This window comes from Halichoerus grypus, chromosome 11, assembly GCF_964656455.1.
Source record: "Halichoerus grypus chromosome 11, mHalGry1.hap1.1, whole genome shotgun sequence".
Taxonomy (NCBI): domain Eukaryota; kingdom Metazoa; phylum Chordata; class Mammalia; order Carnivora; family Phocidae; genus Halichoerus; species Halichoerus grypus.
Genome location: NC_135722.1, coordinates 58197629 through 58224521, shown reverse-complemented (window position 1 = coordinate 58224521; position 26893 = coordinate 58197629). Strand labels below are relative to the sequence as shown.

The 26893-nt window shown below is 40.2% G+C and overlaps 1 protein-coding gene across 2 annotated transcripts in view; it reads left to right on the top strand.

The window, feature by feature from the left end:
* TENM4 (teneurin transmembrane protein 4) overlaps window positions 1-26893 on the top strand; it is a 2958785-nt gene that overhangs the window by 1856685 nt on the left and 1075207 nt on the right. The window lies entirely within an intron of this gene.

Genomic DNA, 26893 nt, shown 5'->3' with positions numbered 1-26893 from the left:
TATGATCCCCCTTAAGGGTTCCTAGTAGTTATCCTACCTGACACTGGCCCTAAACAATATTTCAATTTTAGTACAGATGAAATTACACCTTATATTTGATTCCCTCAGTTTAGGGAAGTGTTGGTAGAGTCTTAGAGTTTTCTCTTTAATTCCTGAAAACCCAGCAGTACCTTTAAATGTACTATTTTATCTAGCATCTTGTAGTTTTGAAGTAGGACCTTTGAGAGTCTCTGCTCTACCATACTACTGGGAACAGAAGTCTGTACTTAGCATTCCTCACATACCCCAGATAAGAAGAAATCATTTGGATTCTCTAGGAAAATCTTAACATTTCTCGGCCATGATTTTCTATTTATTCTTAGTTATTGGACAACCCCCCCCCCCCACCTTCATTCGACTTCTGGAATGCTAATGGAAACAGTTAGAAAAAGATATCCAGAACTTCAGTTGGAAAGGAACTTAAAGATCCTCAAAGCAAATCAAGCATGCCCATTGAATGCCCTCTACGGTCTTTTCAGGCCATTTGGCCTCCCCTTACATTCACCCATGACAGGGAACTCACTGCTCACGAAAAAGCCTATTTATCCCTTTGTTCATTCATCTGTACCTCAATCTATTTACCAAAAGAGAAAGAGAGGTAATGCAAGGAATTTGCTGGCCCAATAGTGGGGGCTGGCTAGGCAAGTCCCAAATCTGTAAAATAAGCCATCAAGAAAGGTGGACTGAGAACTCTGATGTAGGAACTAAAGCTCTTTCCATAGGCAGAATTTCTTCTGCAGGGAAGTCTCAACTTCGCTCTTTCAGCTGATTGAAATGGTCTCATCCAGATTATCTATGATAGTCAAACTTACTTAAAATCAACCAATCATAGACGTTAATCACATCTACAAAATACCTTCATGGCAGCACCCTGATTAGTCCCCAGTTATGCAACTGAATACCTGGGGACATGGGCTTAGCCAAACTGTCACGTAAAATTGGCCATTACAGGTGCTTTCTCTGTACTAGGAACTGCATTAGGCATTTTGCGTTTTATATCTTTACACCTTTTAATGGCCATTGAATTAAATGTTAGTGTTATTTTTAAAAAATATATTATTTATTATTCTTGTTTTAAAGATGGGAAACTTGCCACTCAGGAAAGATAAGCAATTTAGTATTGTTGTTATTATTTTTAATACATGTGGGGAAATTGAGGCATGAAAACATAAAATAACCAGTCAGTGTTCAGCATACATACAAAGCCTCCAGAAAAATGCTACATTTTAAAGCTCAGTAAATATTAGTTTTTTGTCAAATTGTTCTGGAGCCATCTTTATTCTAAGACAGCTGTGAGTAGCTGTGCCTTTTACTGGAAGTGAAATGATGCTCAACACATTCTCTCAGGGTGTGTTTGCATGTGTGTGTATGTGTGTGTGTGTATGCACGCATGTATATTTTAGAAGAAGGGCTCTGCTGGGTGGTACTGTAGTGATGATGTAGCTAGAAAGTCCATATCTTGTCCTCACTGAGAAGTTTCTGTCTGGAAGTGCTTTGATCCCCTTGAATTAGCACAATATGTTATTATACTTACTGAATTTATTTTTTTGATCACAGGAAATTCCTCATTTGCTCCTTTTCTCCCCAAAGCAAGTCATTCTCTACATGCATAAATTAATATAGTTGGAATACCAAATGCATAATCAGATTCTACTATACTGTACACATGGTTTCATGAAGCTCTAGGTCATATGTCAGAGGGCAGCTGGAACATTGTCAGTATTGAGTTTGAAGGATGACAGGGCAAGTAAGGGGGGTAGAGTGGACGTCTTTGCTTTGGCTAGAATCACTGGGGGAAAGGGCCAGACTTAGTGGGATTCTTTGGCCCAAGCAACTTATGTCGTTGTGACTAATCATCATTTTCACAAGAAAGGTAAATGTATCTTTGGACATATTTAGATAAATAGGCTTTCTGAAATTAGGGTCCAAATAGGCTCTGTGACTTACTCATCTCCATAATAAAATTTTCTTTTTATATAAATTTTGACATAAATAGTCTTTGAAGGCAAAACCAAAATTTGGAACACAAGATTTCACAAATTGTGTGAACAATCATATAAATAACACTTTTTGTATAACATTCTCCAGTTTACAAAACATCTAGACAACATGGCAGAATAAGAAGAACACTGTGCTCGGAGCTATACTTGGTATGGTGAGTTGTTCTATTGTCCCCAGTAGCATCTCCTCCTCCTTACTCCTCAATGTGATGCAGCCTAAGGCCTGTGACTGGCTCTGGTCTAAGAAGTGTGTGTGGAAGTAGACCATTGCATGGCTCCATCCTGTCTTCTCTCTGCTACAAGAGAAGCAAGGCCTGTCCCTCAATAATCTGGGGCACAGAATGACATGGATGTGAAGCGTGCAGTGGGCATGACAGTGAGGGAGAAAGGCTTTTGTTGTGCGAGGCACTAACATTTTGGGGCCATCTTTTACCACAGTATTATTTAGTGTAAACAGACTGACATATCTGGCTTTCATTTCCAGCTCAAGCACTTATTAGATGTAAATCTTGAGGAATATCTTAAAACTCCATAACAGTCAATTCCCTCCTCTGTTTCTGTGGATGAGTAACCAATACCACCTTCAGTGAGTTATTGTGAAAACAAATGAAAACATTGTAAAATGGTCTAGAATAATTCTTGGCACATAAAAAATAAGAAGTAACTCCCTCTCATTGTGTCTGGCTCATAGTAGATACCTCATCAAAGCTGATATCTTTCTGTCTGGAAAATTCCAGTCATCCAGTGTATGGCTAAACATCACAAAAGACAAAGGACTCCTTCTCCAATTTCTCTTTCTCATCCTTCTTCTCTGACCCTTTACTTTTTTGAGCAAAACAGAATTTTCTTTAGGGATGGACTAAAGCTAAATTCAGGTCCTATAAAAATAGACATTTGTTCTGAAGCTAAAATTTTGTGAAGGACAATGTTTTTAACTTCTTTTCAGAGAGTAGCATTTTTAAACATATAATTAGGTTCAGTCTGCAAACTAATGATACATCAGGTTTAAAAGAAGCCACTGTTCAGAGTTTCAGTTGAATGACCAAAACCCATATAATCTTAACTGTGATACTTTCAGGCTGCAAAAGCACCCTCTTTGGAAGAAGGATAAACCCAAGGCTACTGCATTTCATACCAGTTCTCCAGTATGGACTACACAGCCTGAGAATAAGGAAATGGCAAATGCATGGACGTAATTACATTGTACTACTCATCTGCTGAGGAGCCCATTATAGAAAACCTAGAGTAGCTTGAAAAACAGCTAGCACAGCATGCTGGGCCTGCAGAGGAGGGAACCAACGTCTCGCTGTGCTGGGGAAACACAGAGAAGGAGTTAGCTCGCCCCGGGTTTCCTTGGAGACTCCACTGTGTACTCTCCCTTACTTGGACCCTCCTTTGTCACCCATGCTCAGCCAGAGCCTGCAAGCTGGCCTCAGCACCAGGTCACAGTGTGAAATCCACCCAGAAGGGAAGGAAAAGGGCACAGGAAGGAACAGCCATTGACTAAGAACGGCCATGTGACTTTCATTCTCTAGATGTTAAAGATTTTTGCTTCTTAGACTTCATATCCCAAAAGAGTCTGAGCCTTAGAGAGCCCAGAACCTTTCAAAAATCTCACAGCCACTAGTTTATCTTTACTATCCTCTCACACCTGGGATGAACTAATTACAAGCAATCCAAAAACAGAGTGTCAAGAAGCAAGGCAAAATTTTAAAATGCTAATAGCTACCACTAAGTTAGCCTTGATAAGATCCTGGCATTTTGAACAGGTCACCTTTAATACTCACAAGAGCCCATTTTACAGATGACAGGTCAAAGGATTAAAGAGGTTGAAGGAAGTCACTCAAGGTCACACCAAGAAAGAGGACCAGAGCCACAGTCCAAACCCAGATCTGGTTTGGCTTTAGAACCAGGGCTCATTATCGCATATCCTACTGAGCTGTGTGGCCATCTCCTCTGATGAACTACTTCAGGAAGCACTTAGGAAGCAGTGAGAGATGAACTTCATTTGTTTTTCCCGAGGTCCACTATGAGGCAGCAGGTTAAACGAGGATATAAAAACCTCTCTTGTGAATTGTTAGGCATTTTGTTTTAAATAAAGAATCGGCTTACTTCTGTAAATAGTGTGAAGAAGTATTTTATTATTATTCATTAGAATGTTCACTGAAAGGGAGGCTGGAATGCTCAACCTCTTCCCCAGGGAGCAGGCTGAGCCAGTTCACCCGAGGTCTTGCTCTTCAGCCAAAGTTTTCTCATTCTGCTCAGACGTGACCTGCCCCCGTGGCCTCTCTGGTTGCTCCCCCAGAAAAAGCTGTGCTGCTTCTGTGAAACATTGATTTAAAGAAATTATTGAGTGCTCAAGTCTGGCCCACTCTCATCGGGGCTTCTTTTTCAGTAAACATAGAAGGTGCTAGTCTTCTTGCCCTAAAATGTCAAAAATGCCCTTTTCTTAACTTCTCCTCCTACAGGGACCTGATCCTGCATCTTGGGAGAATTATGGAAAAGGGTGAGCATGCTCCTGTCCAGACTCTAAGGAATGAAGGAAGTCACTTTCCCTGTCAGCTCTACCCTAGAAGTTTATGGGACCTATTGGGACCCTAGGGTCACATGAAGCTCCCAGATGGTGGAGCGGGGTCACTGCTACTGAACAGAGTTCAGCTACTGAACAGATCCAGTCTTCAAATGGGCAGCACACTTCTTTTGTTCAGGAGAATTGGGGAGGGCAAGGGCTGACTTAGCTTCCACAAGCACTTTCTACTTAAAGTCCACTAGCAGCGTCACCATCGCCTGTGAGTTCAGTAGAGCTACACAAGCTCAGGCCCACCTCGGATGACCCGAATCAGAATCTGCATTTTAATAAGACACCTAGTAACCTGGGTGTCTTAAGGTTAAGAAGCACTGAGTGAAACACTTACTGTAGCTGCACATTGGTATTCTAGTATTGCCAGGAAGTTTTAAGAATTACTGGTAACTGGTTTCCACCCCTGAAGTTCTGATTTAATTGCCCTAGGGTATGGCCTGGGCATTGGGATTTCTCAAAGCTCCCTGGGTGGCCCTCATGTGTAGTCATGGTTGAAAACTGATGTGGGAAACAAAGGCAGAAGAAAAATTATTAAATTTCCTTGCTACCTACAGCCCATTGACAAGTCCTTGAAACAGGCAGAGTGACCTTCCTCTAGGGACTCAACTGCCTGATGTTAATACTTTGCTAAGGGCAAAAGGCAATCCTAGCCTGCCATCCCCCCACCCCAGGATCCTGTAAGTCTACTTTAACATGTAAAAATTCCTTTGGAAATTTCCTTTATCTCTAAACCCCCGAAGATATGTGTTGGTAATCATCCCCCAAGCATATGGCCCACTGATACACATCTGAAGGGTCTCATGACTAAGGTTTTATTAGACCGTAATAAATAACCTTTTCCCAACAATAGCTAGCCCCCTCAAGGTCCTGGAAACCTTGCTTCCAAAATTCCTTAGAGACTTACGCTATCCCTAACCCCCTCCCAACTTGAAAGTATATAATGGGCCACTCCTCATGATCCGGGTGCAGCTCTTTCTGCCCACAGGTCCTGTCCCTGTGCTTTAATAAAATCACCTTTTTGCACCAAAGATGTCTCAAGAATTCTTTCTTGGCCATCGGCTTCAAACCCTAACATATTTCCTACATCAAAAATCCTTTCAAATTCCTAATCAGTGAAAGCATTGATATCGATTATTTTAAAGGAGAGGATCAGGTGATTATAGAAAGATTAATACAGGAAGTTGTGAGCTATTATCTAGAGCTGAGTTGGTGCCCAGTCCTTTCTTCATTGGCAGAAGGGGCTTGCACACATGAAATTTGAAAGAAGAGAGAAATTTCAAATCTCCTAGGAAGATTAATCATATAATAGGGTGCTAATGGCCCAACATCGCCAATCAAGAAAATCAAGAATAAAGTAATTAAGGAAATGAGGAATAGGAAAAAGGTTGGGGGTTTAAACCTACTAATGAGCTTCCATTCAGTCTCATCTCGTTCCTGTGACCTATAGCCAGCCAGATGTTTCTTTAATCCAAATATTTCCTCTACTCTGGTATTATATAAAATTCTCTACTCTAAATCTTAAAATATTCCTCATAGCAAAATCTCTACAATCGACAATTGCCACAACAGCATTTCTTTTCAGCTACTAGCTCCTAGAATGCCTGCAATAAGAAAAAGCATGTGAGAAATAGAGGTTTTCTATAGTCCATCTCAAGATTGAATACAGACAGCCAAAATGGATACACGAAGGAAGTGGAAGTAAAATGGAGGACAGGTGACCTGCCTAATTTTGAGGCCCCGGGGTGGGGGTTGTTCCATAATGAGGAGAACAAAGTAGTAGAGTGCTTCTCTGACTGATCCATTTCCTTGCACCAATGCAGACGGGATGGCACAGCTCCTTTAACAAATAATCTCCCCGACGACGTGTTTCTTAGAGTAGGACTTGTGCAACACATTAATTCCAGAGCTGACCTGTTGGAAAAGGTATTTAAAAACCAGTGCAATGAGAGAAATGTCATTTCCTATTTATTTGACTGCATGTGCCACTACATTTAAGGATCCTTCACAATCAATGGGGCCCTCTTAGAGACTCTCTGAGACATCTTGGGCTTAAGAAAGTTTCAAAGTCAGGAGGAACTAGATAGCCAGAGCTGGAGAAGTATAAATGCAAGAGATAGCATGGGACTATAAAGTTTCCAGTGTTAGCAAATATTTGCCTTCCCCTCCCCAACCCTGGCACAAGACATCTGGGGCCACAAATTCAGAGGGCAAAATTCTGATTGTCTACATTTATGTAGAATTGGGTTCAAGCTTCCAGACTGATGGCGTTAGGACTTAATATAATCCTCCCAGGAGTTCTTGTACTATTCTTGGAGCCTTTTTGTAAGCTGAAAATTATTTCCAAATAAAAACTTTAAAATCCTAAATAAATGAATAAAAAATAAAGTGTGACCCCATCATTTCCAACACTGTGCTGCATTTTGGCAAATCAAGAATGGTTATATCCATTCTTACCCTGTATCTAAAATGACCCACACCATTATGTTATGTGTCTTTAACTTGCTTATGTTATTGGCATTTATCTGAACTTCTACTAGACTGTGAGCCCCAGGGTAGGAACCATGTCTGATTCATTTTTTATCACATGTTCCTAGAAGAGATTCTGGCACAGGATGAGCTCTGTTTATATAATGGGGAAAAAAAGACATGGGTAGGTGTGTGAAGACAAAACAATCAGAATGGTAGCATTCCTGAAATTCTGTATATGAAGAATGCATGACCAAACTGAGACTAAAGAAGGAAATCTGCATATTTTAACCTACTTATTTATTTAATGATTACTAGTCTAGTCTGGTTTCTATCACTTCTTTTTTTTTTTTTTTTAAGATTTATTTATTTGAGAATGAGAGAGAGAGAGAGAGAGACAAAGACAGCAAGAGAGAGCACAGGCGGGGAGGAGAGGGAGAAGCAGGCTCCCCGCGGAGCAGGGAGCCCGATGTTGGGCTCGAGCCCAGGACCCTGGGATCATGACCTGAACCGAAGGCAGATGCTTAACCAACTGAGCCACCCAAGCACCCCTGGTTTCTATCACTTTTTGAGTGAGTTTTACTATCTAGGAAATTGTTTCGTCTAATTTTTCCAATTTATTGTCATAAAGCATTTTCAAATAGTATTATCTTATTATCTTATGGTTTAAAATTTCTAATACATCCATAATTTTATCTCCCTTTTATTCCTAATCTATTTTTTGTATCGTCTCTTCTTGATCAGTGTTTCTTTATTTTGTTACTCTTCCCAAGCAGCAAACATTGAATATTTTAATCCTTTCTTTCTTTCCTGTTCTGTATATCTTTGTTGATATATTTTATTATTCTATCTATTGTATCTGTTTATTATCTTGTTTTTGTTTTTCATCCCTCTAATCACTGAAGTTGGATGCTCAGCTAATTTTCGGCTTTCATTTCTTATATAAGTGTATAAAGACCATAAATTCCCTCTGAAAACTGCCATATCTGCCATAAGTTTTAAAATGTATTATTTTAATTATCCATTTGTAAATATATTTTAATTTCCATTCTCTTTGTTGACTCTTTAATTAATTAGAATTGTGTTTTTGAACTGTCAACCAAAGACAAAACTTTCTAAGTGTCCTTTGCTTTTGACCCTTTTTTTCTTTTTCTTTTTTTTTTTTTGGCATTGTGGTAAGAGAGTATGTTCAATGTTATTGGTTCACTGGTATGTACTGAGATTTGCTTTATTTCCTAATACATGATCAGATTTTTTGAAACATCGCATGCCTGCTCAAAAAAAAAAGATACATTCTCTAGTATGTCTATTAAATCAACTTATTAATGTTTATCACTACCATAGTTTTAGTAATTTTAAAAAATGTTTTATCTATTAATTACCAAGATGATTATGCTAAAATCTATCAAATATAACTGTGGACTTGTCAGTTTCTTTTTGTACTTCTTTCAGTTTTTGCTTTTCATATTTTAAGACCGCTTTGGTAAATTATACAAATTTAAAATTGATACAGCTGCTTGAAAAACTATTCTTTGATATATTATATGATGACCTTTTTTATTCCTAATAATGCATTTTACCCTGAAGTCAACTTTATTCAGTGTTATTATATCTATACCAACATTATTTGATTAGTCTTTTTTCCAAAAATGTATTTTTCCATTCCTTTATTTTACATTTTTTGTGTCCTTGTGTTTTACATGAATCTCTATCTAGAAGGCAAGTTTAGATTATTTATATTTGTTGTGACTATTAATGATTTATTTCGATTTTTTTTTATCTTATTCCTTTATTATCTTTATTACTTTATTTTCCTCTTCCTGAAATAGATCCCATTGTATTTTTAGGCAAGTCTCCTAACTGTTAAATTCCTTCAGTTTTTATGTATCTAAAAATCTTTCTTTGTCTTCACTCTGGAATGATACTTTAGCTGAATATAGAATTCTAGGACAGTAGTTTTATAGTTTTTTTTTTTTTTTAAGGCTTTGAAGATAGGATTCCATTGTTCTCTGACTTCTTTGCAGCTAATGAGAAATCTGATGTCAGAACAGGGATAATTTCTTCATAGGTAATGTGTCTTTTCGCCATGCTATTTTAATTATCTTCTGTTTTGGTATTCTGTCATTTTACTATGATGGTCCTAGGTCTAGGTTTACTTTATTTATTCTGCATTGACTCCATTGTGATTTTAAATTGGAGGGATTGTTTTTCATTCATTTTTACAAGTTGTTGGTAGTGATTTCTTCAAATATTACATCACCTACACTTTCACATTCTATTTTTTTTCTTTCCAATCTACTCTTAGACATATTTTGGTTCTTCTTATTGTATTTTCCATGTCACTTAATCTCTTTTCTATTTTCCATCTTTTTTTTTTTCTCTCAGTGTTTCATTCTGGATTGTTTCCTTCCATATATTTCTGTTCACTAATTCCCTCTTTATCCGTGTCTAATTTCTGTTTCCACCATTATTTCACTAGTGTTCCATTTCACAGTTCTTTTCATGTCTACGAGTTCTACTTAGCTCTTTATCAAAACTGCCTGTTTGTTAACTGACTTATTTAAATTACCATCCTTATCAGATTTTCATGTTATCAAGGTTCTCAGTGATTGAGATTCATCCTCCACAAGTGTTTTTGCATTTCTTTCTGCCAGATGCTTAGGAGTATCACTAAACTAGAACCATCTAATAGGAATTTCTCAGCTCAGAGTTTCATGATATAAAGTTGGCCTCCTCTTTTAAATTTAAACCTTAAATCCGCATGAAGCACAGATCCAAGATTAAAATTTTTTTTTTTTTCTTTTTTTCCATCCCCAACCAGTACTTAGATACAAGCTCCAACATGAACTTGCATATAATCTCTTTGTCATCTCCCCTGCCGGGGGAAGAGTGTTTTTGTCTTTCATCCTTTGATGATCCAGATTGATACAAAAGTCTTCATTAAAACTGTCTATCTCATGCAGGACCAAGATACCATCTCATGTCTCCAAGTTGTGATAAAATATTATAGAAACTAATTTCCATTGCTACTCATGTCCTGGCCCCAGGCAGCAACATCATTAGTCCTCTCCGACTATGTGTTCACTTCCTACTTCATGTCTTGAAACTGAAGAATTCTTTTTCTTTATTTTGAACTCCACTTCAGCATTAAAAGCGTTTTTATTATATTTATTTCAGTTGCATAGGTGCCCTAGCAGGGAGTGCTAGTAACAGGAGGTGATTCAAATGAGATATTCTGCTCTACATATTGCCAACACCAGCGAGGTCTTTGTGTGACTTTTCCATTGCCCTACACCTGTTGCTGTCTCTTCTATGGTATGCATGTAAAGAAGGATGGAGAAGGAGGAAGGGGGTAGGGGGCAGGTAGGAGTACCAAACAGGGAGTCATATATAACATTCCTGGCTTTATCTCTACTTTGCCATGTGGCCTTTGGCAAATTGTTCCCTCTTTGAGTCCTGTATTTTCTATCCATAAAATAATGTGTTTAGATAATAAAAGATAATTATAACCTTTGTTGAGTCTCTTTTGAGGACTCAAAATATGCCTAGCACTGTGCTATATACATTGTACTATCTATCTTGTTATAGACTCATACAAAATTCCTTAAAGAAAAGTATTATCTTTTAGGTAACAAATTGCAAGTAAGGAAAGTTACCTAGTATGGCCAAGATCTCAAAGCTGCATGTGGCATGGGGCGCCTGGGTGGCTCAGTCGTTAAGCGTCTGCCTTCGGCTCAGGTCATGATCCCAGGGTCCTGGGATCGAGCCCCGCATCGGGCTCCCTGCTCCGCGGGAAGCCTGCTTCTCCCTCTCCCACTCCCCCTGCTTGTGTTCCGTCTCTCGCTGTGTCTCTCTCTGTCAAATAAATAAATAAAATCTTTAAAAAAAAAAAAAAAAAAAAGCTGCATGTGGCAAAGCCATGATTTGAACAGAGGTGTTTGATTCTGAAGCATATCTCTTAAACCCTATGTACTTTCCCCCTTATTTTCAATTGGATGATTGTGAAGATTCCTGTCATTTCTAACCTTCCCTGGGTCTCTAATTGGTCTTCAATTCCATATGTATGTGTAAATTCCATTTTTCACCCAGTCTTGTGCAGGGTCTCCATGTCCTCATCTCTACAAATCTAATTCACTTCTTGTCCTTCTCACCCCAGGTCACTGCCATGTATAATTACCGGCTGAATTAGTATTATATGAGTGTTTTTATACAAGCTCCTTGAAATACGGTTTCTGGAGGGCTGGAAATGATTCTACATATATTCATGCACACATATCATAACAAGACCAGACATGATGTACAGTGCTCACTGCCAAGAGCTCCTTTACAAGAAAGGATGTGGGGTTGTTTTTTCGTAGGCACTTCTAGGGAGTGAGATTAAAGATACATTTAATTTCCTCAGAATGAAAAGGGCCCTCCCTCTGTATTAGATGGTTTATAATGAAGCTCCTTCAACAGTAAAATCATATTGGGGGGGGGGAAAGGAAAGAAAGAAAATAAGTAAAGCATAGCAGAGCCCTAGTGTTTATTACAGCACTGGTTCATCAGATTTTTCTAGTTCATTCATTGCTGTGATTCACACATTTATTAAATAAATAGTTATTGGGCATTAATTTGTTTGCTAATTATTTCCTGAGCACCAGGAACTTTGCTGAGCATTGAGGATAAAGTGATAAATAAAATAGAGTGCCTGTTCTTGTGGAATTCACAAACTATTGGGGAGATGAAGAGTGAACAAATAATCGCTCAAAAAAATGTGTGTGTACAAATAGCACCAGCTGCTGTGCAGAGAAGAATGGGACATTGGCAGGGGGTGGCATTTAGATTGGGGGGGGTGCTCAGGAAAGCTCCTCTGGGGCAGAGACTTGTAAGCTGAGCCCCGCAAGATGTGAAGGGTGGGGGAAGAGGAGATGGAAGGTCCTGAGCCCAGCGAGAGATTGGCACTTTCAAGGAACTGGAGACAGGCTCAGGGGTGACCCAAGATGAGGTGGAGTCTCTAAGGAGGGCCAAGATCACACCACACTAAGGATTTGGGTTTGCACACTAAGGAGAACCCAACAAAAATTTTACATCAGAACGATTTGACATGTTTTAGCTCAAAACACTGCATTAAAAATAAATGGGACAGTGTAAGAGTAGAAGGCGGGAGAGCAGTTTGGAGATGTCTGCATAGTCAGTAGGAACAGTGATGACCTAAGCTAAGTGGGGCGGTGGGGATGAAGGGACGTCACTAGAGACATATCACGGTGTTAGGTGGAGGAGATGGATGTTGGATTGGCTGTGGGAGGTACGGGAGAGGGTATTTTCAAGGGTGATTCCCCGGTTCCTCTCATAGACAACTGAGTGAATGGTATCACTCTCTACTGATATAAAGCCTCAACCACAGGTCAGAGCTTCAGCTGAAAGTGAGTACTGGCAGTCACAACACAGGGCCTGGGTATTTTGGTTGTGTTTATGCATACAAATTTTAATACTTAATATTATTGAGTGCTTACTCCTTGCCAAGTATTGTTCTAAGCCTTTGTATATCAATTCATGTATCCTCATCACAACCATTTGAGGCAGGTAATGTTGGTTATCCCATTTTGAAGGTGAGGAAACTGAGGCACAGAAATTCTAAGTGCCTTGCCTGAAGTCCCTCCACTGATAAATGAGGACTTTGGATTTGAACCCACGCTGTCCCGAGGCAGAGCTCATGTCCCTAACCACTTCTAACCTAACTGCTCCTTTTGCCCAAGAATCTCCCAGTCTAGTCTGGAGGAACAAACAAAAACCAACAATATGAGAATAGTATGAAAAATGCTGTAACAAAAATCGCTAACATTTAGTGACAGGATAGGGCAGATAAGTGGCAGATGCACAGGGTGCTAAAGGGACACAGAACAGAGACTTCTTTCATTGAGAAAATAGTTTTTAAAGGTTACTTTTTAGTACAGTAGAAATTTACACAGAACACGGGCCCTTAGTGAAAGATGAACGTCTTTGAGGCAATGTCATACTCAGTTTTGAACCTCCGGGATCTCTCCTTGGCACATGGTAGGTGCACAATAAATGTTTCATGAAGCCGCCTGAAATGAAAGGCATCTCAAGCAAGGACTCTGCCTCGTGACGCTTAACCAGCTCTGCTCTCTCTCTACCAGGAGCTTTCACTTCCACACCCTCCTTTAACAAATAAGACAAAGGCAGTGGCTCAGACACAGAAAAAAGTATCTTTGCTAGGTCAGCTTTATAGTCGAAGTCCTCAGGAATGTGTTTGATCTAAAAGCACAGACTGTCTGCATTTTTGGTGAATTTGCCTGCAGAAATCTGTAATGAGTTTACCCATAAACTAGCATTGCTTATTATTTTCATTATTAGCCAGAATTTAGAATGCTATTCGAGAAAACAGAGTGCGCACACATATATGCACAAACAAAGCCTGTCCCTTTCATACTCCCTGCATTTGAATTAGGCTTTCCAGGAATTTCCACTCGAAAGATTTTACATTATCTCTTCTAGGTGGTCAATGACAGTTCTGCCAAAATCGAAACAGGAAACTTTAGGAGGATTACAAGATGTTTGTGTTTTCCCAGCTGACCATGCCCACTCCCTCTCCAGAAACTCTGGGAGGCCCCCTACGTGAAATTAACATGTTTTGTCACTTTGTGGCAGACCTTGGCTGGCATTCCTTACTCTCTAGGGTTCCCTGTACTTAATCAAAGCAATCCTCCTTTCTTATTCCCAACTTCCCATTTCTTAAGTGAGGCCTATTGATTTTGCCCCTGAAATGACACAATCTTATTTTCAGGTGTTGGGGATGTCTCTGCAAGTGATGAGCAAGGAGATTTGGGACAAAGTAGAGTGAAATTAGTATTGAATTATTTTGTTCAATGGAAAAACAAAACAAAAACATATATTGAATTCCTCTGTACCTGCTAGTTGATGGTGCTAAAAGATGAATAAGACACCTTTCCTTTTTCAAGGAGCTTGCAGTCTGGTAATGAAGGCAGGCATGGAAACAAATCATTTTAATAACCTGTTGGAAGTGCAGTGATTGGGGTAAGTGTAGGGTGTTGTGGGTGCATGCCACTGTCATGGGAATGGTAAAGGCTTTCTGAAAGAAGTGATGCCTGGATTAAGTCTAGAAGGAAGGATAAGCAGGAGTTAGCCAGGTGAAGAATACATTTCCCGGTGTGGGTATTGAAAGGAAATCATATTCTAGACTGAGGGAACATCTAGATATGACAGGCAACAGAGTATCTAAGGGGCACAACTCTTTGGATTGTAAGGGACAAGCAGAGAGAAGATAAGGCCGTGGATGGGCTCTGTAAACTCTGCTAGGAACTGTGAACTCTGTCTTGGGGCACTGGGGAGCCATTAAAGGAGTTGAGGTAAAGGAATATCAGGGTTAGATTACTGTGTTTAAGTATATCACTCAGGTAATGGTGACTTCTTCACGGAGGCCACAAGAGGTCTTCAGTCCTCACAAGGATCTGAGCACTGGGAATATAGCCTTAAGGACTGTCCCATCAGAGCATTTGGGAAACACAGGAAACTTACTTATCTACAAGATTTCAGTAGAGGTGAGAGCAAAGAATGGGGAACAGGACTGCAAGGCTTTACAATTTTTTTCTTTAGAGCATATCTAAGCTAATTTCGGTAATAATTATCTCATTCCTACCAATATTTTATGAGAGTAATATAGAGATTTCTTGGAAAAAATCAGATCTAAAAATGTCTACTTCTCTCTGAGCTATGTTATATATCTTATAAATCTACCTATTGGGCCAAACGTATCAATATCATACCAACAGCAATTGCAGGTATTTTCCTTATAAAATTTTTTTCAACAGAGCATCTTTAGTGCCCTTCACAGACCTCTAATGGGAACAGTCATAATGTATTTGGAAATATACCGTGGCATTTGTCACCCTCCATGATCTCAAATGACATTTCCAGAGCAAGGATTTAGTTTTATGATTAGTATTTTTCTCATTTAAATTCTGTTTATTTTCCATATTGTTATTCTTTTTTTTTTTTTTTTTTTACTATTCCCCCATTGGCCCATTGTAATAACTGACCATGTTTGCTTAGCAAGAGAGTAAATGTTCATTTGAATATGTCTTCTTCCCTGCTAGAAGCTAGAAGGTAGCATTGCCCTTTTGCAAGCTGCTTGGTTACTGTTGTCCAAATTGAGTATGTGTTAGGAAGTAAAGGGCAATGTCCTGAAGATGCAAACCTTATGTCTTAATCTTTCACTCTCAGCTCCATTCTTAATGAGATTTCTAGATCTGTAATTGAAATAAATGTAGGGCAAGGGTGGAGGACGAGACGTTTGCTCTTATTTTAAGCAATAATTTCATTTTTTCAGTATGGGAAAATCTTCCTAAAATGGCCTCAAGTTGACATTTGATAGGGATATATCCTGGCTCGTGGGAGGATAGGGAAGGGATACCCCTAAGTGCTTTTGGAAATCTACTAAAGCTTAGAAGAAAAAAAAAAAGCAAACCAGTTAAATTTCTTTATGGATCTTCACATCTTAAGAAGTAATAATGACAGACAGGTGTGTCAAAGCTATTAGCATTGGAAGTCAAAGCTATTATTCCATTCTTAATTCAGGTAATAGATATATCCCAAGGCAATACACTTCTATCTATAAAAAACATACATATACATATTAGGCAGAAGATAGACATGCTTTCCTCACCTGTTTAATTGCTAATTACCACTATTTATGAGCATAAATTTGAGAATTTGTAAAATTCAATTTTTCACATTGGTGATGATAGCCTGGAACAACCTTGTGCAAAAAGATTACACCCCTAGTAAAACATTTTTGCACTTCGTATGTGACTGATTTTTTATACTGCTCAAGGTAGGTGTGTTTGTTACTTTGAAGTTTCCACTTATTTCATTCTGCATTGATGTGTATAACATGGCCACCAGCAAATGATGAGAACGTAATCAAATAGAAACAAGACGTGGTCATTTGGCAAGTTTTTACATCTCCACTGGGGTTTCTATTAGTCATCTCAAATATCAGTTAATTCTACTATCTTCCCCAACACTCTCTCCCCCAACCTGTCTCCCTCATCTTGCCTATCCCAGTAAATGGTACCACCACCCACCCAGCTGCTCAAGATACAAGTACTCTCTCAGGTCAACCTTGACTCATCTCTTACCTTTCAGTCAACCATCAGCAAGCTTTGTCAATTTCACTTTCAAAAGACTTTTGATACCATCTTCATTTCTTCATCCCCATGCTCATTGTTTTGTTGATCATTTTTTAGTGCTTGTCTACTGCCCTTGAACTAAAATCCAAAGTCCGCCACAAGGTTCTATGTAAGTCTCATTTGCCACTTGCCCTGTTCATCTCCTAACTCTGAGCATACCAGAATCTCCCCAGTATCCAGTGCTTCACTCATTCTTTTCCCTCCTCTTGAAATGCTTGACCCTGAACTTGACTCTGTCATTCTTCAAGTCCCAGCTGAGAATCCACAGTTAGGCCTGCCTTGCTCATGCTCTACCACCCTATCCCATTATTTGTTCCTTATCTCGCAGCACTTACATTAGTTTGTAATTACTTGATTCCCGCAACTTGTGAGTTTTCTGTTTCCCTTGATAAACCAGCCCCAGAGGGCAGGGATGATGTCTGTCTTGCTCATCAGAGCATGTCCCACACTGCACGTTGAGCCTAGCAAGTAGCAAAACTCCAGAAAAATTTGATTGAATATATGGACGATGCTAGAAACTGAAGCTAAAAAGGAGTAGAACACAGTTCCTGCCCTCGTGGAGCTTGCATTCTAACGGGGAGACAGAAAAAAACAAATAATCACAACAGCTGGAGAAAGGAGCTATAAAGGAGCTAAGTACAAGACACAGGTGGAAAAGGACCATATGAACAGTGTAAAATTATTGACCCTGGAGGCTGACAAACTTGGTTGAATCTTCAATTCCCATTAAAATTATCTACTGCTACGTAGCTCTGAATCTTAGTTTATTCATCTGTAAAAAGGAGGTAAGAATATTTACTACCTCGAAAACATACTGTGAAGATTAAACGAAATTAGGCATGTAAAAGGGTAGCTGACTGAATGAGAGCTAGCAGGTAACCACATTAAATGAGTAGATTCACGGGCGCCTGGGTGGCTCAGTTGGTTAAGCGACTGCCTTCGGCTCAGGTCATGATCCTGGAGTCCCTGGATCGAGTCCCGCATCGGGCTCCCTGCTCGGCAGGGAGTCTGCTTCTCCCTCTGACTCTCCCCCCTCTCATGTGCTTGCTCTCTCGCATTCTGTCTCTCTCAAATAAATAAATAAAAAATCTTTAAAAAAAAAAAAATGAGTAGATTCACTACCATCAAGAATGGTTTTTATTCAGTTAGTCACTGTACACCTGGAGATCAGGATGCCTTTAAAATGGCTGTGGAACTGTAAGTCTCTTCCTCCCAAACAAGTGCTTATTTTTTGCTACAAAGAGATGGGTATTAAAAAACTCAGCTCATGGGGCGCCTAGGTGGCTCAGTCGTTAAGCGCCTGCCTTCGGCTCAGGTCATGATCCCAGGGTCCTGGGATCGAGCCCCACATTGGGCTCCCTGCTCGACAAGAAGCCTGCTTCTCCTTCTCCCACTCCCCCTGCTTGTGTTCCCTCTCTCGCTGTGTCTCTCTCTGTCAAATAAATAAATAAAAATCTTTAAAAAAAAAAACTCAGCTCAGAATCCTGCTTCTCCAAAAAGGCTTCTCTGTCCACTTCAAGACAGTTCATCACACCCTCCTCTGAGTTGTCTTTGTGCCTTATGCTTGGGAGCGTGTTGATATTTTAAGGGGCCCAAATAATGATCACCACTCTACTGTACCCATGTGTGGAACCAAATGAGAGACCAGCTGAAGTGGTAGGTTTATAATGGAACAAGAGGTTGAAGACACAATTTGATGAATCTCAGGATAGACGTACAAAAGAGGTGCTGAAGTCTTCCAGGCTTCTCGAATGGTAGGCAACAGACCAGAGAACATGCTCTCTATGGACAGGTGGATTGAAAAGGAAGAGGAGGATGAGGAGAGTGGCTGAGCTGGCCTTACGTGGTCATTCCACTACCCAGGGGCAGGGGTAAGACATGAAAAATCCCAAAGGTGTTACACCAGTTGGCATCCCTCAGCTGGAGTCATGAAGTCTTTTCTCTACCTTACCCCATCAGAGCCACCCCAGGCTCCAGAGACAGCAGGCCTGGGTTTAAGTCCTCACTCTACTACTTATAAACAGGGATACTTCAATCTCTCTTAGTCTCCGTATTCTCAGATGTAAAATGAGGATGATGATAATAACAGTGTCTACCCCATAGTGTGAGGCTAAAACAGAACAAGTGCAGTAAAGCACTTACCACAGTGTTTGGCACATAATAAATGTTCTTAGTTCTTGGCTAGGATTATTTTACTCTCTGTTTGAATCTGTCATTGAAAGAGATAAGTAGATACAGAAATGAATAAATACATTAATTAAAATGCTGGAAACAGGCTGTCAGGAAAGAAGACGCTTGGGCAAGATTTTTAAGAACAAACAGGACTTCCTATGTGGACCATGGGTCTTCCAGGAAGAGGGGAGAGCCAGGGTAGGATTATAACTTTCATGGTCCCTGGGTACTGTTGCACTTTTGCTTTCATTGGTCTTGTCTGATGTAAACACACACACACACACACACATGCACACACACACACTCTATTACATTTTATGACTGCATTGGGATGAAGACAAATATAACCCAGGCTGAATTATGTTCATTTCTTCTTCTAATTTACTTTTTCTTTTAATTCAGACATTTTTGTTAGCCCCTAAAATATCATGGTCCATAGACACTATACCCCTTGAGCTCAGCGGATAAGTCAGAGGTAGAGAGAACAAAGGACAGACCCAGAGGGAGACACAACTTAGAATGTTTGGAGAATTATAGGAAGTGTGATGAAGCTTTTGAAAAACAACTATGTAAGAAATAAATGTTACAGCCAGAATCAGATTTTGTATGTAAAAATAAATTTAAGACAAATTTTTAACGAAACTGTGCTTACCTTTACTATCTGTGAGGCACTCTCATAGTTTCTCTTCTGTTCATGGTTTTTTTTGACATTGATCATAACCTACTAAATTTATTGTTTTGTAAAAGTTGTGACCTGCATTTGAAAAGCCTTGGTGCAAGAGAAAGAAACAGGAGGAGGGGCAGAGAAGGAGCCGGGGCGGGGTACGGAGGTTGTGCATTGTGTGCTGGGTGTGCAGGCACCAACCTGAAGGACAAGCTCTGGCCCTGCTTCATGCAGAGCCATGAAGTGATGGGATTTGTGTAATTCCAAAGGTCGCTCTGAAGGAGAGATTGAAGGAAGACTAGGCTGAAAGCAGAGAGCCCACTAGTAAGGAATTATCCGGTAAGAGATGCGGAGTTTCAAAATAAAGAGGTGGCTCCAAGGAAGTGAGGAAGAGGCAGGAGTTAGAAAACATCTAGGAGGTCAAGTGCTCTTGGCCCAGTGGCATTTATTTCAGTTTCATTTCATATAAGAAAACCAGAAAGCAAAGCCTCTTATGCTCTGCATTCTCCCATGAGGCTTACTTAATTTTCTTAGCCAAGAAGACATAATTTTAATCGGTTGGAGAACTAGTTCTAGAATTAACCACATTTCTACTCCAGGCTGTGTCATTTACCAGCTGGGAATGTCAAGATAATCCCTCTTCTCTCTGCAATTCTCAATTTCCCCATCCGTAACCTGGGAATGATAATAGTACTTTCCTTACAGCGTTGTTGTAAGCACTAAATGGGGGTAAATACATATAAAGTGTTCTATACAGAATCAATGGAGACTATTTTAAAAATTGAAAATTATGTCCTTATCCTATAACTTTGGGGGAAAAGGAGGTGAATCCAACGTTTTAGTTAAAAAACCAAGGCCTCTCTCTGTCAGGAAGCCAAATTATGTAGTTCCTTCTAGCTGGGTGTGTGTGTACGTATGTGAGACACACATTTTATTACTTTGGAATCATGCAACTTATACATTCCATCTCACCATTATCTCTTACCCTGACCCTGTGTGTAGTGTCCTGTACCTTCAAGTAGTCTTCCAGGTCTTGCTTTTTGAAGGTTGCAAAATATTATATCATGGAGAAGTAGCAAGTACCAGCAGCCATTAGACTCTTGGGTTGTTTCCAGTTGAATCCCATGGATTTATTATTTTCAGATTATTTAAAAATCATCCATCAAGTTCTCCTAAGTTTTCCTTGCTCCCTTTCTTCCTGCTAGTTTACTGTTCCTGTGAAGAGAAGGAAGCGGGGGTGAGGGGAGGATACACACACATCCAAAGCCTTTGAAATGTCTACCATCTTCCAAGAGCTGTGAGTGGTGCAGTAATGAATTGCTTTGAGGTTAAGTTATCTGACTGTCATGTTATGAGAGATCAAACCTGAAGGTGCGTGTTTGCTTCCAATTAACACCAACCGTTGGGATTTGAAAATCATGTATTTCATTCATTAACCTTCAGGATGGCATTCAGAGGGGAGAATGTTTGAATTTACAACCTACAAATTATAAATTCATCAAAAGCAATAACATTATTGTAATGCTCATGTTAAGGACCATTAGTATCCTTAGTCTCTACGGTAGATCATGAGGAGACCGTGTCTGCCCCGAGGACATCTTCTCTAGTAATAAGAATTTTTTTTATCCTCTGCAGTGGTAAGAGATTTCCACTGCCTGTTCTCTTGTCATCTTCACCATAACCCCAGAAGGAAATAGGCCAGAGGTTGTTATTCTCATTTGATGGATGAAAAAACGGAGTCTCAGAAAGATCAAGGGATTTGCCCAAAGTGACGCTCTTACAAAATGGCAAAGCCAAAACTTGAAATCAGAACTTTTACCTCCTAGCCCTCTTGTCTTCTCAACTCTCCAGGTTTGCTTTTTTCCAGTAGTGAGATGCACAACATAAAGAGGGCCATAATGGGCCAGAGTGTGAAGCAGGCAATTTTATTTCCTGGCCCACTGTCTTTTAGGTTTTGCAGAAAGCATCCACTAATGTTCCAGGGGCACACATGTTGGACCCTTCCTTGTCTACCTGCTCTTGCATCGTACAGACTGATGGGAAGTGGGAGGTATAGAGGGGTGGGGAGGGTAGGCAGCACTGTAGCATATCTTAGAAGATCAGAGATTTCAACATCAGACACACAAAAGTTCAAATTCCAAATCTGAAATTTTCTACCTTTGGGACCTTGGACTACTTAAACTCTCCATTCTTCAGCTTGGTCATCTGCAAAAGAGTGACCACAATACCTATTTGTGAAGATGTATCATCTGGAATGATTTCAAAAGCAACTGATAGAACATGTGACTAAACCTGACTTCAATAATACGATCCTTTAATTATTTCACTTAAATCCAGAAGTAGGGTTTCCAGGTTGGTTAATCAAGCCACTCAAAGATATCGGGGTTTGGGGTCAGCTTGTCTTTTGTTTTGCTTTGCTTTGCTTTTTCATCGTGGTTAACATCAGAACTTCACATAACAATACCTAAAGCAGGAAAGAAGGGGTTGGGTATTCTCCTTGTGCATCTCTCACTCTCGTTTTATTAGGGCAGAGTGGAGGAAGGGTCTTTTCCGGAAGTCTCTAGCAAACTTCTCTTTCTTCTCCTTGGACAAACTAGATCACATGCCCATCTCCACACTTACAAAGGAGAATGGGGTTGTCATGTCTTGTTTAGACTACCCATAGGTTATCCTTTAGGGCCTGGACTGGAGTCATCCTTCCTCAAGCACATTTCAACTTATATATGAAAAAAAAAAAGGTAAGTTCCATAAGCAAGGCAGGAGGGTAGGCTAGCACCTGTTGAGGAGGTACCCAGCTGGACTACCACAGAAGGTTTTGTGGTAGTTAGAAAAATTGACTTCAAAGAGCCTAGCATTGCATCTGGCATATAAAATGTCTCAGTGAATGCCTCACTTCATTATCAACTTTGCAAGTTAGCTCCCCATCCAATAATTCTGTGACTTTGGACATGTCATTTAACCACTCAAAACTGGTTTCCTCATCTTCAAATTGAGGATAAGAATTGCTACTCCACAGGGTTACTGAGAAGGTCAAAAATGAAATAATATCTGGGAAAGCGTTTTCTAAGTTATGGAGTATTCTGGAGATGTATCATTTAAAATTTAGAGTCAAAGCTACGAAGTCACTTAAAGCAGGGTCAGACTGGAACATCGTGACAGATGTTCGTGTGAAGCTGATAACTGAATGTAAAGTTTTCATGTGTTTGGCAATGTAATGCTGATATACAGAATACCGGTCATCATCTCATTGTTCTGGACATTTAAAAATAAATTCTGCTTTGGTTCTGAGCCACCTTGTACTTAAATATAGTGTAATGCAATGCAAAGGAAAAAAAAAATCCAGTGCTTTGAAACTGAAGCATAAAAGAGACTAACGTCTTTGCTGCTTGCTTGCTTTTTTTTTTTTTAAAGATTTTATTCATTTATTTGAGAGCGAGAATGAGAGACAGAGAGCATGAAAGGGAGGAGAGTCAGAGGGAGAAGCAGACTCCCTGCCGAGCCGGGAGCCCGATGCAGGACTCAATCCCCGGACTCCAGGATCATGACCTGAGCTGAAGGCAGTTGCTCAACCAGCTGAGCCACCCAGGTGCCCCATTTGCTGCTTTCTTTATCCAAATTTCCTCTCACTACCCAACACCTGAAATCACCGGTGATGTCAGGTGGCTCCCTGCTCCCCAAGTTCTTGGGCCCCAAGACCCAGTAAAAAGGTCAAGTTTCTGATATCCAGTTGCAAGAGTACCTACTCTGTTCCAGACACTTAAATGCATGTATTTTCTTTAGTGTTTTCAACAATTCTACAAGGTGCTTATTTTCATTCCCATTTATCAGAAAACCAAGGCTCATTGGGATTAGATTACTTGCTAAAGTCACATTGCTACAAATTCAGGAGCTCAGGTTTGACTCAGTGCTCCTCAGTTCTGAAGCTTACACCACTTCCATTCCTCTATTTTCCCACCTTTTCCATAAAGTCCTATCCAACTGAATAGCCTGGAATGATGTTCTACCTTCTGGCTTCTTTGCCTGACCCATCTACACAGTCAATGCTGCAAACACTCGGTTTGCTCTAGAATTCCCTTTGAAAGACTCTCTATCAGTAGGAGACTGTCTATCAGAAGGAGCTCTGAAGCTTGGAGCACACTGTAGGACAGCCCACATGTACCCATCTTCACAAGGCTTTGGACACAGAAATATTTATTGGAACGTGATCCTTGGGACAGAAACACAGGTGTCTATACTATAATGAGATCTTAAAATTAATGTGTGCAGTCTCTAGTATTTCTAAGAAATAATATCTTACATGCTGAGTTACTGCACTTAATATTTAAAACACATTGGTACAGAAGGTTTTGTTATGCCTATTTTATAGATTAACAAATACAAACCAAGACTTACCATGTGATATTGCCAGTATTACTCATCTTAAAGAATGAAAGTTATCAGTTGCCACAATAGTGCTGCATAACATACAACCTCTAAATCTCAGTGGCATGCAACAGTAAGTGTTTATCCTGTGCCAGGGTCATTAGGGATTGAGTAGTTGACTTTCCTGATTTTGGCTGAGCCTTCTCTATATCTAAGAGTTGGCTGGCTGGTGGTTGATCTAGAGAGAGGACAGTGCAAAGTTATGACCATTACATAGTCATACCAAAGCTTGATCAAGTAAGGTAGATTTCTAACAACCAGGAAAGGAAATAAATTTCCAAAAAGTAGTAAGGAAATTTGAAGGTCAACCTAACACTCCCTAACTTCCTAGGCCTCGGCCAAGACTGGAGGCAAAGAAATGAATGAAGGCTTGAGACAATTCCTAGATCAACTGAGGGAAGCCCGTAGAACATCTGAGCTAATACCTATAATAAGCCCCGGTCAGGCTACTGTACCCACCTCCTGTGCTTTGTAGAGAATTAAAGAGACCCATGTGCTGGCACTGATGGTGTAGGGAAGACATTGGAGCCAGAATCAGATGTTAAATCTAGTTTGGCTTCTTAAAAGTAGTTTTCACAATCTCCTAAGGTAATGCTGAAGTTTTAGGGTGACATAGTGAAGGGTTAAGAGTCTTGGTAAGCTTCCACTTGGGACTTCTGAACTGAATTGAATAGTGCCCCCCAAAAATGAATGTCCTTCTGCAACCTCAGAATATAATCCTATTTGGGAATAGGGTCCTTGCTGATATAATTAATGAATATGAATTAATTATTATGAGGTCATATTGGTGAGCCTTAATGCAGTATGATTAGTATCCTTATAAGAAGAGCAGAGACCCAGAGAGTGACACACTCAGAGAGAAAATGATATGAAGACACACAGGGATAACACCATGTGATGACAGAGGCAGAGATGGGGGCAATGCAGTTGCAAGCCAAGGAAGGTCAAGGACTGTCAGAAGTTGCCAGAAGCTACGAAGAAATAAAGAACAGATTCTTCTCTGCTGTCATCAGTAAGGGGAATGTGGCCCTGACAACATCTTGATTTCAGACTTCTAGGCTCCAGAGCAGTGAGACAATGCATATCTGTTCTTTTAAGCCCCCTTGTTGGGGTACTTTGTTGTAACAGCCCTAGGAAACGAATACAGCTTCCTAAAACCTTACATTGAGAGGTCAATATCTCTGCCCTGCCTCAAGCACATCTCTTCCTACCAACCCTCAAGTGTTACTCACCCAGTAGAGGGCTCAGTTTCTAAGCCTTCAGCCCAGTCCCCTATGGGGACTATTCAGTGCTCTCTTTTTCCAGAGTCCATTCCAGTGGAGGTGTATAGCAGAAGGAGCATAGCCAGCTGCCAACTTACTTTTTCTACATGTGAGGAGTATCTAATAGCAACGTCATCTCCCAAGAATTCCTCAAGATTAGGAATATGGCCCTGCTTAATAATTTAGATGCCCCCATCATCCTTCATTCTCCCTCTCTATTGCAGTTGACAACAAGTGGATCATCAAGCCCCATTGTTTCTATCCCCAATTTCTCTTTTCTCAGTCCTTTCTTCCTCTGTCCTCTATGATCGCCCCATTCAAAATCCTCATTTTTTTTCTCCCTCCTAATGGGTCTCATTGCCTTAAATCTTACCCTTCTATATTGGTCCCCTTCACTATAGCCATAAGAATCTTTCTGTAACAAAGGTTTTATCACTTGATGTCCTTGTGCAAAACCCTTCCGTGGCTTCTCATTGGCTTCAGTTCACTGCCTTACTCTCAGTTCAACCTCTCCAGGAAGCAAACATAAAGGCAGAATTAGAAGTGCAAGAGATTTGTGGAAGAAAACCCCTCTGAGGCATAAGGGGAAGAGAGTAGCTTGGGTAGGCAGAACATCAGGCTGTGGTGCAGATTGGACATCTGTGAACAAGAACTGGAGGGAGGGAGGGAGAGAAGGAAGGAAGAAGGTACTAGAAACTGCAGTGCACCTCTAAGAAAGTCATGGTCAGGCCAAATGGGGAGCCCCAGTGCAGAGATTGCTCTTTAAAGGAGTCCTGTGTTGGAATGGCTTAGCTCTTGGTACCTCTGCCATGCTCAGACATTGGCTGGGAGCGTCTCTGTGAACATGAGGCCTCAGTGTGAACCCAAAAGTGTGGTGGCTGGAGGCTATCAACCAGCTAATAGTCTTTGTAGCAGAATCTCTCTTAGAAGGGGAGTTGGGTGGCCCACTGGCAGGGCCACCACAAACAAGGGCCTCCATCATCTGATCCTTACAAAGTTCACCAAACCCTCCTCTCTTAGCTCCATTATATAGACCCTGAGTTCAGCTACAGAGCAACTGGAGTGGGTCATATTGTCTTCCTTTGACACCTCTGTGCATATATTACTACTCCCCTGCCTAGAATATCCTCCTTCTCCCATCTAGTTACCTGGATAACTCTTCTTCCTATATGTCTGATTTGGTTTATATGTCCATTTCTTACCACTAGACAGTGAGCTCCTTGAGGCAGGGCTTTCTTTGTTCATATATTCATTCCCTATTGAAAAGCACAAGTTCTTAAGTTTTGTGAGAGTTCAATAAATGATGGATGGATAGATAGATAAAAATAGTATCTTCAGAATATCATAAAGTCTCAATGTCGGAGGAGATATTTGGAAGTTGCATAGTCCAGTCTTTGCCAGGAAAGTCCCTAATCTATCTCAGATAGGTGAGAATTTCTGAAACATTTCAATATTTTTTAAAGATTTTATTTATTTATTTTGACAGAGAGAGGCACAGTGAGAGAGGGAACACAAGCAGGGGGAGTGGGAGAGGGAGAAGCAGGCTCTCCGTGGAGCAGGGAGCCAGATGCGGGGCTCGATCCCAGGACCCTGGGATCATGACCTGATCTGAAGGCAGATGCTTAACAACTGAGCCACCCAGGCGCCCCTGAAGCATTTCAATATTGACAGAGATAGATATTTCTCCAGTACTGCCAGTGATCGTGTTTCTTAATGTCTAACTTCAATCTCCCTTAATGCCATTGTTAAGCCTAAGAACCAAATTAAGAATAATGCCAGCAATGCTCAGGCAACAACTTATCACACTCATCCTAAAGCAAGTTATATATCCATTATCCTTGAAATACAAGTAAGTATCTGACCAGCATAATTGTATCTGTCTACACAAGTGACAAAATTAAAACTAATGTATGCACCATAGCATGACAATTAGCTTAGTGTAACTAATCTTGGTTACTTTTTTTTATTTCTGTTGTCATGGTCAGTCATCATTTGTTTCCACAAGAGTCTTCTGCCTTCTTTGAAGTCATCAGTGCCATCAGTAGCTAATAATCTGCTAGAAGTCCCACAAGTGG